The following is a 13041-nucleotide window of genomic DNA, read 5'->3' on the forward strand; positions in this document are numbered from 1 at the left end:
GCCCATTTTCAATCTTCCTCAAGTCAATATCCTACCAGATTTAATCCATCGATGCAGTGCCAACTACGATCCATGTCAGAGAGCTGTCCTCAGTCCCTGAGGCTCAGTCTTGCTCTATGTCACCCCTGAGGCTATAAATCAAATGCTGCACTTTCATACTACAAAGCCATTGACTCCTCTATCCATGATGGACTTGATAGACCAAGGAGGCAAGCTGTCCAGTGCCCAAATCATAAAGATTAATCAACTATTCATTCAATCAGGCTCTCAAATTGTGAGGAATCCTCCTATTGGAAATGTATATCTCAATGAGTTGGGCAGGACTCTTGTGGACATGATCAGTTATGTCCTGGGTTACAGGTCAACTGAGGATGTTGATGAAACCATTCTGGCTATGATGTTTGTCTTCTCCCCTAGAAAGCCTCCTTCGGTTCACTATGATTATGCTACATACATTGCCAACAAAATTCACGAGAAATTGATGAATTTAGAGAGGGAAAGGATATTTAGATACACTTCTTACATCTATTACTTGTTCCTATTTTATCAGCCTGATAGCTTCCCTATTACTCTCAAGAAGTTTGATGCCCAGAGGAACCAAAGGTCTGTGGTATTTTGGTCTTCAATCTTTCATCACATATCTTTTTCACCATATAGCTACTGTGAATTCATAGACCTTTTCATCCATCCAGCCATGTCCTTGCTATTGAGTTCTCCTCCTCCAAGATTGACAGATGAGATGCAAAGAATCCTCCAGCTCTCAAAGGCCTACAGCATTGGGGATTGATACTTTTACCAACACCATACAGTGATCAGGATATATGGTTGTGAGTTAGCCCCATACAGGCTACCAAGATATGTCCCTATGAGAATTTTTGCTTTAGAATATTTCAGACAATTTGGAAATGCAGACATGATCCATTTCCTCAGCAAAAATAAAAAGGCACAGCTCAAAGTCAAAAACCAGCTAGGCCCATTTATTTATAAGAAAAGAGAAGAGGCGTGGCAAGAAGCAGATAAGATCCTAAAGTGCCTCGGGTTGCAAACCAGTTTCCTCTGGTTACCCTATGACCCCAATCACTTCATTAGTCTTAGAAGGGTCAAATATAAATTGGCTAGCTATGATCATCTCAGGTTACCTCATATTGAAAAATATGCAAATCAATTAGAATGGAAAGAGGGCACCCTAGAAGAGGCAAGTTCTAAAGAGGAAATAGCACAAAAAGCAGCAAAGAAACTTGAAAAGGAAGCTGACTTGGAATATTGTAGACAGGTTTCTTCTTTTTATCATACTCAACTTGGAGCAGCTGCCTCATCTTCTACAGCTCCCCAGCAAGCAGCTCAAACCACTACTCAAGCAGCTAGGACAGATAAGGGGAAAGAAATGGAGCAGGATCAGACACTCCCAACAGCAGAACAATAGAAAGAACAGACATAATAGCAAGAAGAAATGGCTGAGGCCACTATATCCACAGAGCAACAGGTTCAAGAAAGTGTGCCTCCAAGGCAGGAAATAGCAGTGGAGACCTCGGTGCTCCAAACCCCGATGAATGAAGAGAGAGCTAGGAAGAGGGACAGACAGCAAGAAACTCCCCTTACTACATCAGCAAGTCAACAAGGGGAGAAAAGGCAAAGACTAAACCCTTTTTCTGAAGAAGAAATGCCCATTGGACCATCCATGGGTATGGGTCCCCCTAGTATGGAAGCATCAGCCAGTTCCTTCGAGCAGGAACAAGAGAGACCACTTGGAGGAGAGGTCAGCTCCTCAAACCAACAAAGAAGGGCAGAGTCTTGAATCAAAAAACAATTTATGGATATAAAAGTTAGGAATGAACCAGTCAGAATCCAGCTTTACAATCATTTGCTCAAGATGGCTCCCACTAATCAACAGAGGCTCATGTCAGCATATGACATTGCAGAAGGGAAGATGACTATGAGCCATTTCATGCCTGCCTTGCTGCAGTCAAAGTCAGCTGCAGATTACATTAGAAACAACCTAGAAGTGTTTGCAAAAGACATCCACCCAATGGACCAAATAGAGCTACATAAGAAAATGGGTGAGATGGTCTACTCTACTCTTGCAGATAAAACACTTCTAGCACACAAACTGTAAAATTCTCTCCATAATACTACTGCCCAACTAGAATTGGGGAAAGCTTCTTCTCAAGCCAAATACCACAGGATTAAGTCTTTGGAAGATATCATCATAGAGCTTGGGCATGACCCAAGTGATCCCAAAGCTGTGCAGGCGCTTATGAAGAAAAAGGATGAAGATATATCAGCTTTGAGGAAGATGGTCAAAATTCCAGCAACCCTTCACCCCCAAACAGAAGATGTTTCTCAGCAGAGAAAGGATCAAGATGTAGCTACCATGCTATTGACTTTACACAAATAATTGGTAGAAACAGAAGGACGATTGGTAGCAACTGAGGGTGCATTAGAAGCAGCCCTGAAACAAAAACAAGGAGAGCAGATACCTCAGCCCTCTCAGCCAGTAATAAATCTTGAGGATCCTCCTCAAATTATAAGTCCTCCCCTGGTATAGACAACAAAAGCAAGTGCCTCAATTGCTGGGCCTCAAGCCACAGAAAAGGAAGCAGCAGCAGAGCAAGTCGCAGGCCTCGGTATGCGAGATATGATGAAGGAGCTGTAAACTCTTGAAACCCAAATGATTGAGCTGAAGGATGCCAAAGAAAAGTTGGCCCAGCTGGACGAGAAATATGACAAATCTAAGCAGCAAGTGGCAGAAAAGACCAGGGAAGTTAGGACACTAGAAAGAAGGATAAAAGAGCTTGAAAAGGAGCTCAACATGAGCAAGGTCATAACTGAGGTCAAGAAGATCCTGTGGGCTAAGATTGGCCAGTCAATCACAGATCAGTGGCAATACATAGAGACAATTCATGAGCAAATGGATCTGCTGAACCGGGCTCATGCTGAGAGTCAAAGGGCCAGAGCCTCTCTGGGAAGTATGCCTAATATTGCTACCAGGATGATCAATGTCCTGAATAATAGAACTGGCCTTCAATTGGCAACAATGGGTATCAGGGATAGGACTGATACAATTTTTTTAATCAAAAGGGTGCACACCCTCAGGAGCTATGTGCAAACATTAGAAAGAAAGTGCCAAGATATTCAAGTAGAGATCAATGCTTTTGCCACCAAAATCACAGCATTGCATGGCAGAGGGCTTCCCAGCCTAGTGACCAGTGCAGGAAGACTGTTGTCCGATGAACAGTATGCTAAAAGGGTCAACAATTATGCAGCTAATCAGTTGACAGCTACAGTAAGCAGTCCAGAAGCAGTTGGCCCACCATCAGGGCAAGAGATTTATGATAAACTAGAGAATTTATTCTTCATTGAACATGAAATTAAGCACCTTTTTGAAGTTCCCCCTAATTATTATAAGTATACAGAGGCAGATGAGACCCTCATCAAGATGCAGAGACATCAAATGCCCACTGATGAGTGGTGGACGAATATGATTAAAACTTTGCTTTAAATCAAGTCTAAATTTTGGTCTAAAAGTTTTTGCACAGCAACACGAAAATAACTGAATGAGGTGGACAGTGGCTAAGCACAGCTTGAGCATCACAAATGAGTTGTCCGAATACAGCAGTGCCCTGACGCGGTAGCATAAAGGCAAAGACAATTGAAATCGCCGCAAAGGAGCTCACATGGCCCATAAACCCAAAATTCAAGAATTTCTGACAAACAACAAACAACTGTTGTGTGTTTAATTAAGTAGCTTTTAATTTTGTAAGAAATATCTTAGAAAGTTGGTAAGAGCAGTTATTGTGCAATAACTCATTGTTGAGATATTTTTGTGATATTTTGTATATATGCACCCCCGCATAGCATATTGGGGGTTGTTGTTGCTCAGTTGTTCAAGAGAACTCGGCTGTATATTCTCTGAAAGATATAATGCAAAGGAGTTGTTGGTTTCCAAAAGAATGAGTTTGGCTTGGTCGTGATGTGATGAAACTATTGACTGCTGCAGGATTCTCGTGTTATGGTGTGATACAATAAGTGTTTTCTAACTGTATTTGTGTTTTATTTCTTGCATAATCTATCTGCGATGTATGGTGATTAGTCTTGGTAGAAAAGAAAAAGAATAGTTCAGGATTTGTCCACTAAGAACACCCTAAACTCAATCTTTACTACTAAATATGTTTTCTCCAGGGTTAGCTGCAACTATGGAATTCTTAAATGCTCCTATTTGCTCTAATCACATGATAAATCTTTATTCAGTAATTCTCACTTGCTGCTGATTATGATTTGTCTGTTACTCCCTGTTTCACTGTGAAAGAACTCTTAACTGCCTTTTACTGGTGTAATTTATACTGTTTCTTGTCTAAAAATCAAAGTTTGTATCATGAATACCCATCTGGCCCTGCAGTGAGCCTCTCTTTATCACAGATATCAAATGTTATTCATTTCTGGACTCCATATGCCCAATGGATTGAACTCTCTTTGATATTTTCTTGCCCTTCTTTGAACAAATAGCCGACAACCAAAATTCAAACAAAACTCTCACCTCATAACTAGCCTAAAATCTTCAAAAAACAAAGTTAAAACTAAAAAGAGAGAGCCCTCTCTGATTACAGGTAGGCTAGAACCTGTAATCCAAAGCTTGGTTAGTGGTTACCCCGGCCGTATTCCCTCAAGAGTCAAAGGGAACAACCTGGGTGTTAACATAAATGGTGACTCCACTAGGGACTGAATGAAATTCATAAGCCCCTATCTGATTCTTAAAACTGTAGATAAAGCCTAAGTGACAGCCACACAGCCTCAGGAACTGCCTTTGCTTTCCATTTGCAGGATTATATAAAGGTTGCCTCAGTCAATCTTTATTCAGTCTTAAGTTCCATACAGTTGTGCTATACTTGATCAGTCCTTTTCAAAGATTAATATTTCTTAGAAAATTCTCCCAAAGAAAATCATAGAAGTTGGCTCCTAAGAAGAAAACTCGTTATATAAGGTCTAACCCGGATCTAGATCCATCACCTGAGTTCCAAAATCCAAACCTGATTCCAAGAATCCTCAAGAAACAAAAATCGGAAGGGAATTTATCAAATTCAAGTTCTGAAGCAGGATTTCAAACTAATATCCCAACCCTGCTAAGGTTTCTTTACATCCTCATACTACCGTTCCACACTCTCCCGGTTCTTCATCCACTTAACAAGGAGTCCTTTCAACCCCTCCATCAACTGCACATACCCTTCCCATCCCATTTCCTCCACTCGTCCCATTCGTACCTGTTATCCCTATTGTCCCACCAAACATGGCTAATAGATATGCTCCACTGCAGTTACTGGCCAATCCAGGGCCTATGCCTCAAGATTATCAAACCAAGATATCATATTTTGATGGTATTGGCTCTTATTCAGCCCTTCAACATACTAAAAAAATGCAGGATTATTTTGAAAATTATGAGATAGATGATGATGGGGTTAGAATGAAAATTTTTGTGCAAAGTTTGACCGGAGATGTAAGATCATGGTTCAGGTCACTCCCAGCAAACTCCATAGCTGACCCCGAAGCCCTGTATCAAACCTTTATCAACAGATGGGAGAAGAAAAAGGATCCACTCCATATTTTATCTGAATACAATGCTATCAAAAGAGGTCCCCAAGAAACTGTCTTGGACTATTGTGCTCGATTCAACAATGTGTACAATGCTATTCCCCAAAATCTGAGACCCCCACCTGATCTAGCCCTATACACCTTTCCTGATGGGTTTGATTCAGATATGGCATACCAATTGAGAGAAAGATCTCCCCGAACTTTAGCAGAGATGCAAGATATAGTAGTTAGTGTAGAAGCCAACCTGATAGCTAGGAGAAATAGGACCAGAACTAAAAGAAAGACTACCTTCAAAGAAGAGCCTTTAGGCTGGGATCAGAAATTAGATGCAATAATCACTGGTATGCACAGATTAGGTGACAGAGTAGAATCAGTTGAGAGGAAGTCATCATGGGAGGCACCACAGAATAATCCTATCAGGAATCCCAATTTTAGAAGAAATAAAAATCCTAATGCTGGCAAGGCCAGCCCTAAAACAGAGATTAGACCTCCGTTCCAAGAAAACTATGCTGAAGCATCCACTTCTAGTGAGCAGATAGATGATACCCACATTAATTTGATGGGCCTGAACGATGATCAGCAAGTTTTTCTGAGTCAAGAAGATCATAAGGATGATGACATTAGTCAGTTCCAAACTAAATCAGGTGAATCATTTGATTTCAAACAAGGCTATGACACAGCTGTTTTTGAAGCTCATAAACAATATAAATTGAGAAGCAGAACTATAAACGTGACACAGCCTGAGAAAACAAAGGATAGCCAGCAGCCTAAGAAGGTTATTATCACAGAGCCAATTAACAAAACTGATTCAATTACAAATGAAGTAACAGTTGAAGAGATAACCCAAGCATTTCCCTCAAATCAACAGCCATTGGCTACACCGCCTTTACAGCACAATCCAAGTAACACTTTTCAAAAGTTGAGAAAAAAAGATAAACCTCAAGATCAGATAGAAAGTCAAGAAGAAACTTCTAAAAAGTCAATTGACAAAGAAAAAGTTGTTAACCAGAACACCAAGATCCAATATGAAAAACCTTTTGACTTAGAAGCTGAAATTGTTAAATTAAAGATAGCCATTCCTCTTTCAGAGCTAGCCAAACATAACATCTATAAGCAACAAATCAAGAAGTCCCTTCAACTGACCCATAATAAGGATGATGTCAATGTGTTGGATGATACCCCAGAATTGCTTTTCGGTCCAGAAGTTGATGGAAAGACAGGAAGCACTAGAATCTTAGCTTTTTATGTCAGCTTACATATTCATGATAAGATATTACACAATGCAATGTTTGATTCAGGTGCCTCTCATAACCTTATGCCTAAGTCAGTAATGGAGAGATTGAATCTAGACATCACAAGACCATATAAGGACCTATTTTCATTTTACTCCAGCCAAGTTAAGTGTTTAGGCTTGATAAAAGATCTATGTGTTTCCCTTGTCCAGTACCCAAATAAAACAATTTTAATGGATGTTGTGGTTGCTGATATCCCACCTAAATATGGAATGTTGTTATCAAGATCATGGGGAGCTAAACTCCAAGGTTCCCTACAATTGGACATGTCATATGCCACCATCTCTGTCTTTGGGCAACCAAAGAGGCTGTACAGAGAATCACTCATGAAATACATGGTGAGCAGTGAAGAAAAACCTCAAAATTTCCCTATTTATGCAGTCCATTCTGACATGGATTCCTTCATTCTGTTCAATGATGATATAAGTCCAATATGTGATGACAAATCTATCTTACTTAAACAAGATCTGCATATGAATGAGCAATCAAGTTCCCAAGAAATGAAGGTTGAGCAATCAATTGATGAGACCATTCTAGAAGACAAACCAGATGAAAAACAAGACCTCCAGCTTTTAATTCCAAGTCATAGAGAGGCTGTTAAACCTCCCCTAAATCAAGAAATCCTTTGGTTTCTTGAGTTTGATGGATCAGTCAACAAATTAGGGGCAGGAGCTGGAGTGTGGATTCATAACAAACAAAGCAATCATGCAGAAGGTCGAGCCTATAGGCTTAATTTCAGATCTACTAATAATGTGGCAGAGTATGAGGCTCTTTTGCTAGGCCTCAAACTGGAAAAATCCTTACAGGCCACAAAAATTTCAATCCTGGGAGACTCAGACCTCATTATTCAACAAGTGAAAGGCAATTTTGTCACCAATGACAAAAGACTAAGATCATACAGGTCTGCTGCTATTGAAATACTCAAGGCCTTCACTGAATTTCAAATGACCAAAATATCTAGAACCCACAACCTTCGTGCTCATAGTTTAGCTACATTTTCCAGTACATGCAAATTTCCTTTTGAAGCCAACCATTGTTTTACAGCTGAGATAAAACACAGACCTTCTATCCCAAACAATGTCAAAGATTGGCAAGTATTTGAGGATGACACACAGATAAATAGTTTCTTGACCTTGCAGCATGAGTTTTCAGGTTTAAACATTGATGTTGATTCGGTGAATGACACACAACCACTAAGTGAGCAGGACCAAACAACTTCATCGCCCAAAACAACAAATCAAATACTTCGTCCAACAACCTTTGACAAGGAAAATATACAAGAACTGAAACAATTACATTTTGATGAAATAGCTGGTGCAGAGGCTGAAATCATACAACTAAAAGACAATTTTCTACCAACAGGCTTGACTCCGTTGGAGGACATTTTTGACTCAAATGATGTTCCTAGGAAACCAAAAATGCAACCCCTTAATGCTGCCATTGAAGAATGCAACATTGGAACTACTGAAAAACCCAAGATAATAAAATTGTCTACATCTTTGCCTCCCGACCAGAAGCCCAAATACGTTGATCTCTTTAAAGAGTTCCAAGATGTGTTTGCATGGAGTTATGAGGATTTGAAATCCTATGACACCTCTGTTATTCAACACACCATCCCTCTCAAGCCTAATCAAAAGCCATTCAAGCAAAAATTAAGAAGAATCAATCCTATGCTTCTCCCTTCAATTGAGAAAGAGGTACAAAAAATGTTTAAAGCCGGTATCATAGCACCAATCAGGTTTTGAGATTGGATTTAAAATTTGGTCCCCACAAGAAAGAAAACTGGTGAGATTAGGCTTTGTGTTGATCTAAGGAATTTGAATCAAGTGTCCCTCAAAGACAATTATCCCTTACCCAAAATGGATCACATTCTCCAAAGAGTGATGGGGGCTTCAAGAATCTCATTGCTTGATGGATTTTTAGGCTTTAATCAGATCCTAGTCCACCCTGATGATCAGGATAAAACATCATTCACAACCTCATGGGGAACTTTCAAGTATGTCAAAATTCCTTTTGGGTTGAAAAATGAAGGAGCTACATTTTAGAGAGCAATGTATATTGCTTTTGCTAAAGAGATTCGTGATTTCCTTGTTATTTACTTAGATGACCTCACACCTTTTTCAAAATCTGACCAAGAACATCTGAAACACTTGAGACAAATATTCATAACATGTAGGAAATATGAAATTTCCTTAAAATCCCAAGAAGTCTCTATTTGGTTTGCAAGAGGGTAAGCTACTGGGTCATATTATTTCAAAGGATGGCATTAGAATTGATCCAGACAGAATACAGGCCATCTTGCAAATGCCCCATCCAAGAAACATTAAATAATTACAAGCCTTCTTGGGAAAGATCAACTTTTTAAGGAGATTTATCCCAAACTTAGCAGAATTGATCAGATTACTAAACAACATGCTAAAAAAGGATTCTAAAGTAAAGTGGACAGTAGAAGCAAATCAAGCTTTTGAAGGTATTAAATTGGCCCTTACCCAAACCCCAGTCTTAACAAATCCTCAATTTGACAGAGAATTTATCATTTTCTCTTTTGCTTCCCAGCATACCATTGCTGCTGTCTTATTGCAGAAAGATGATCAAGGGAATGAAAAACGTGTTGCTTTCTTTAGTAGAGCCCTTAGAGATGCACCTATAAAATATCAAATCATGGAAAAGCAAGCTTATGCTTTGGTTAAGGGCATCAAAGACTTTAGGATTTACATCCTATACTCCCATGTTATTGCTTATGTACGAAATGCTATTGTGAAAGACATATTGACTCAAGAAAGTTTAGAGGGCAGAAGAGGAAAATGGATTGCTAACATTATAGAATTTGACATTGAAATAAGACCTACAAAACTGATAAAAGGGCAAGGTTTGGCTAAATTGATGTCTGAAGCAAACTTCCAAGCCTTGGATATTAACCAACTGGACAATGAACCGGAGCTGGCGACTCCAAAGATCAATGCAGCCTTTGAACAATCCCTTTGGTATTATGATATCTGTTATATATTTCAAAACCTGTGTGCTCCCCCGGGATTGTCCAGAACCAAATCTAGATTTTTAAAAATGAAAGCTTCAAGATTTTGTGTTATAGATGGTAATTTACTATGGAAAAATCATGAAGGTATATTGCTGAATTGTTTGAATATGGATGAGACAATCAATGTTATGAAATAATTTCATGCAGGTGATTGTGGTGGACATTTGTACTGGAAGTCCACCGTGGATAAGATACTAAGGGCAGGTTACTATTGGCCCACCCTGTTCTCTGATGTTAAAAATTTTACCACTTCATGTCACAAGTGTCAAATGTTTGAGGGAAAAAGAACGTTACTACCACTTCCCTTAAAGCCTATTGCACCAGAAAATCCCTTTCAGCAATGGGGCTTGGACTTCATTGGGGAAATTCATCCTTCATATTCAGGCCAACTTAAATGGATCCTAACAGCCACAGATTATTTTACTAAATGGATTGAGGTTGTTCCATGCAGACAAGAAAAGGATTCCACTATCATTCAGTTCCTGGAAACTAATATTCTTTCCAGATTTGGTTGTCCTGACAAGATTATAACAGACAATGTTGCTGCTTTCAGATCCAAGAAGATGGTGAACTTTTGCCACAAATTCCATATTACTTTGGGCCATTCAACTGCATACTACCCTCAAGGAAATGGTTTAGCTGAATCATCTAATAAAAGTCTTATCAACATCATTAAGAAGATATTGGAAGAGAATAAGAAAAATTGGCATAAGAAGCTTGTAAATGCCTCATGGGCAGATAGGCTAACAACTAAAAGATCTATTAGGGTCAGCCCATATGAGTTGGTTTATGGAATGGAAGCCAAATTCCCTTCATCATTAGGGGTCCCTATCATGAAGCTACTTCAAGAAAGTCAGGCTGAACCGAATAACATGCAAAGAAGAATCAACCAGATAATTTGTTTACAACAAACCAGAGATCAAGTGTACAGCAGAGTTCAAGTCCTACAAGATAAGTTGAACAAAGCCTTTGATAGAAGAACCAAGGCTGAAGATTTTTTCATTGGTGATAAAGTGCTTAAATGGGATTCAAGAAGAGAAGACAGGGGAAACCATGGCAAATTTGACTCCCTTTGGAGGGGACCCTTTGTAATTCAAGCAGTACAAGGAAATAACACTTATTTCTTAAAGAATTTGGATGACACTGAAGCTGAAGAGGGCCCTGTGAATGGCCGGATGTTAAAGAATTATTTTGACTACTTTCCATGTATATAACATGGCTTTGCCCTGTACATTATCAGTTGTATATAGTATTTTCTTTCAGCATATAGATAGTTCAGCTTCACAAGTTTTGTAAATAAGCAGGAAAAAGGCTTTTTTTCATAAGTTCCACAATGGTGGAAGATTCCAGTTGTGAAATTCAAGGAGAAAACTTTCAAGTTTTGATATGAAGTCAAGAGTCAAGGCAGTCTGACCTGCTCTTCTTGGTCTTTCAAGTAGAAAAACCATCCCCAAGTGGAGCCACTGTTAGCTACCTATACCAATAGGTTTCATTTTTCATGATTGGCAGGGGAAGTGCCAAATATGCTCTACTTTGGTGATGCAAAGATCTCATATTTTTGTGGAAAACACATATCTACAGTTGTTTGATACTGTCCTACTTCTAAATGGGTGATCCAACAGTCTAAACTGGGTCATGCCATATTTCAATTTTTGTTGTAGATTAGAGAAAGAAATCTGTCCAAACTGTTCAATCTTGGCAGATTAGTAGTTAGGTAGAGAATGAAGGTTCCCAACTGCTTAATCTGGGGCCTTGGAAGTAATAAGGCTAGCCTTAGATAGAAAATCAAAAGGAGATGCAAAAAGAAAAGAAAAGAGCAATTGAGGGTTTGCAAGTCTAAGTGCACCCTCCTTGAAGTAACAAAAAATGCTAGGCAATAGAATGGGTAGGTAGATGGGGTTGCAGAAGCATGATTTCTTTCATATCACTAGCCTAAGCAAAGGAAACACATGGTGGCTAGTGCATATCTTCCTATTCAGCAATTTTGTAGCAACAAAGTGAAGCATGTCTAACCTCCCAATCATTCCCCATCAAACTTCTTTCTAACATCCCACTATCACCTTTGTTCATAAGAGAAGTCAAACACTTTTGTTGATTCTTGTTATATAAAAGAGCCACATTTCTTGTGTAAAAATCTTTTCATTTTGATCTACTCTCATAACTAAGTTTCTTCCCTAAAAAGCTTAGTCTTTGCTTCCTCTCTTCCATATCTCCCATCCAATACTAACTACTAACTCTATTATTTACTCAACTCCCTATGTTCCCCTTTTCCCATTATTATATCAATATTGTATATAAAAAACCCCAAAAAAATATGTATATACCCCTTCCCCTAGGCAATATAGCCTTATGGTTCCAAAAGGTAAGAGCACAAAGCAATTGAAGTGCTAAAGGCTAAATAGCGCTAAAGCTAAGTCTCGGGATTAAACCAAGATCCGCTTGGTTTAACAACCCTAACCCCATTTTGCGAATAAATAGCAATAAACCCATTTTTCCACAAATCATTGAAAAAACCCAAAAACCCGCCGATGGCTAAAGTTCCACCCTAGCGCGCATTCCCAGAAAAAATAATTGTTTATTACCCACTCCCCGCCGTATTGTCCGATCACCTCTGCTCCCCGTCAACCGTCCGATCTGGGCCCTCCCATCCGACGGTCCTCAGCAATATCGGGCTGCCTCCGATGGCAGTACTTTAGTGCCCGAAAATGTCAGAATGATGACGTAGGGCGCTGGACATGCGTCACAATATAATTGCATCGGGCAGCCTCCTGCCAAAACCGTGCCCGTACCTTAAGCGATCCGATATTACCGCTTACCACATTCTGTTTACCGCCCGCCAAGTCAACCCTACGTCACCTCCACACCATTACCGAGTCAGCACCACATCAGCGCCCGACCCGCCATCGCCCCGAGCTGTCTGCCAAGTCCCCCGTCCACGTGGACCACTCACAGGCCGCCACGTCATCGTTCCGTACCATGACCCCACCTATCATGTCATGCTGATGTCATCCAACAAAAGCGCGCCAAAGGCCAAATTTTCTATATTTTTTCCCAAAATCACGTTTTTTCGCATTTTTCACCAAAAGTCTGTTATGCCTCCTGCATGAAATTTCACGACGTTCTCGCCGC

The sequence above is a fragment of the Pinus tabuliformis genome, chromosome J (genome assembly GCF_031772625.1).
Source record: "Pinus tabuliformis cultivar Carrire ecotype Pingquan chromosome J, CPIR1, whole genome shotgun sequence".
Classification (NCBI taxonomy): Eukaryota; Viridiplantae; Streptophyta; class Pinopsida; order Pinales; family Pinaceae; genus Pinus; species Pinus tabuliformis.